This window comes from Semicossyphus pulcher, unplaced genomic scaffold (assembly GCF_022749685.1).
Source record: "Semicossyphus pulcher isolate SPU_LCO1_2020_fin unplaced genomic scaffold, fSemPul1.0.p SCAF_7, whole genome shotgun sequence".
Classification (NCBI taxonomy): domain Eukaryota; kingdom Metazoa; phylum Chordata; class Actinopteri; order Labriformes; family Labridae; genus Semicossyphus; species Semicossyphus pulcher.
The window spans coordinates 13,596,176-13,599,245 of record NW_027211748.1 but is presented as its reverse complement, the minus strand read 5'-3'; positions in this window follow the sequence as shown (position 1 = coordinate 13,599,245).

Below are 3,070 nucleotides of genomic sequence, written 5' to 3'. Positions count from 1 at the left end.
ATATAAAATACAGTATGTGTTATCAATAATAATGATGATGATATAATATTAATATAATAATGAATATTGCAGCAGTAAAGACAGACTATTGGATGTAATATGGTGCTGCACAGTACAGAATGTACAGTATGTACAGTATAATATCACTTTACATGTATATAACATGTAATATGCTTTATAATAAATATTGTAATCATTTATTTTTTGGGTTAAATTAAATTAAAGAGTAAGACCTGACGTTTCTGAACATTTCTGATCCCTGTCTGCTTCTGTCTGCTTCTCTTTACATAAAAATGTACACTTCTGGTTTAGTTGAGTAGACTTTTGATTGAATCCAAATGCAACACAAAACAGCTTTTATCGTCATGAGTTATTGTTCTTTAGTTTTGTATTTCTTATTTATTTCATTGTTCAAGAAGCATTTCCTGTTTTATTTGTTTTTTTTACTACCCTTGTCATGTTCTACTTCCTGCCTTTGTGTGTTTTCCCGCCCGTTTGATTATTGTTGTCACCTGCTCCTTGATTGGTCTCACCTGTGTCTGATTAGCCTCACCTCCCCCCAGTGTATTTAATCTCTTTTCATGTATCTGTGCGGGTTCGTCACCGTCTTTCCCTGTGAAACCTCTCGTATAAACTCTCGTGAAACTTTATGCCAACCCTTTGGTGAAGTCACCAGAGTTTTCTCCGGTTGCGTCTGGTGTGTTTTTTCCCTTTTTGATGGACTTTAAGTTGGACTGTTTGGATTGTGGGGTTGGCCTGAATTACAAGTAAGTAAATAAATATAGCCTCGTGTTTGCACCTGGTCCTCTCCCTTTCTTATGTTAAAACTACAAAACGTGACATTAATTTCAAAGACAAAATGTACAAACTAAAATTATGAATATTTGAATTTGCTAATAAATCTGATCATATTTCAGTCCTTTCAAAATAAATCATAAAGGCACAATAGAATTCTGCATCGTCGTGAGTGATGCGTGCACGTTGCTGTGTTCGTGTGTGTGTGTGTGTGTGTCTGAGTGGGCCTGCAGGTTGGTGGCGGAAGAAGAGGAAGTAGTACCACTGAGGTAGCACTTGGACGGACTAACAATGGCCCACACACATCCTGCTGCTGTCGCAATCTTGAAGACCCTACACAAACATTTTGGAGTCAGGACCCACAATCCCCCTTTTCCCTCAGTTTTCCAGGTTTTGTCTCAGTTTGGGCGACTTCACTTGAAAGCTGTCTTTGGAATGCCTGAGAGGCGCAGGGATTTTTTTTTAGCAGCTTGTTTTTTGTTTTGAGTTTCCCTGTCTCGGACATTTGAGTGAAAAGGTTATTTGCGGCCTCAGTTTGGGAAGCTTCTTTTTTGGACACGAGAGCAGGAATCTTAGCAGGATATAGCAATCTATTTTAACTTCCTTAAAAAATAGGTAGGAGCCATGATTAGTTAAAGTACACAAAAAAAAGCATGATTCTTCTTTTTTTATTTGCTCTATCATGCACAACTTTTCCCTCATGTGCTGTCTCAGCAGACCCCCCTCCCCCCTTGTCTGAAAGGGAGTGGCCATCACAACCTGCAGAGCTCACATCTGCACACATCAGCGTGGGGAAAACACTGCTGATTGCCTCCAAACGGGAACCCACTTTCCTAAAAGTCAGCAGAAAATGAGTGCAGAGTGGCTCCATGTTGAGGCACAAACACCTGTAACCCCCCTCCTCCTCCTCCTCCTCCTCCTCCTTCTTTCTCTTCCTCTCCCTGCCCTCATATGCAACTCTTCCAAAACTGAAACCAATATCTCCTCCACTCCCTCATCATTCGAAAAATGGCGGCCTCCTCACAAACTTCGATGTCCTGCCAGTGAGCGTTTTGAGAAAACCCTCTGGCCAGCGCTGTTCGCTTTGATGGGTCGCTGACAGACCGACCAAAGCAAAACCTCTTTAACTGGCCAGAATCAGGCCGGCGCTGTCGTTTCGCATTCACGAGAGCTCGCTGTCACTGGGTTCAACAATGCAAACGGGGACCACCCATGCAAAAATAGATGTCATAATGGACCTCGCTGTGGCTGCTTTAGTGGTTTGCTGTAGTTCTGTGCAAACACACCACATTACTGCTGACTGGGAGGGGGAGAAAAGTGCAGGGTTTCACCAGCAGAGGGCGACCAAAGCTGTGGAAAGAACCCCGGGACGTTATTATTATTAGGGCCAACATGACCTCCCTCCCCGTTTTCTCGGAGTGTCAAAAATAACATCTCCCGTTACATTCATGGCTATGGGGGAAATTTAAGTAGGATGGTATGAAAAGCGGCTGCCAGCTAGAGCTGAGGCGAAATGTAATGGTAGAATCTGTAAGAAGAAACTGAAACTAAGACGTGAAACATCTGAAATGTCTCCATATTTGGAGGAAAATGCCTCTTCTGTTCCACCGTTGTGGTTTTTCACGTAGGAGCCCTTTTAAGAGGTCACCTTGCCCCATAATGCACCAGCAGGCCTATATATTCTGAATGTCAAGGCCGGGCCGCATGTAACCTTCACCCTCCTGCCTCGTCCACTGCAGCATTAAATAAAAATCCCCACCACTAAAGCCACCGTCAGCACCGCTCCTGCACCTCTCCCCTGTCGCTCCCATGGCGAGGGCGCAGGCAACGGCCAATCTGAGGCAGCCGCCAGGGCCTTGGTGGTCTGGAGTGTCTCCGAGGTGGCACAGCCGCAGGGCTGCAGAGAGTAAACAGGACACCGGAGGGGGGGGATGGAGGGATGGAGGGAGAGGGAGAGAGAGAGAGATGAGAATGTGGAGTCAGCAGGCTCTCCGCCCTGCCTGCCTGGCTGCCCGGGGAAGAGGAAAGCCTGTAAAGCCCAAAGATTCAGAGCTCACACAAACAGCCGACCGCCCTGAGACTCCGCTCAGGGGATAAAGGATTTGGCCAGACAGACGGGGGGAGAAGTGCTGATTAATCTTCCTCAGAGCACAAACCGGACTTTTCTGCAGATCTGATCATTTCATTAGAGAGAACTATTTTTGGTTTGTTTAATTCCCTTTCCTTCCAAACTTTCTGCTCAGGCAGCGCTGAAGTCGACTTCCACTTCTCCACA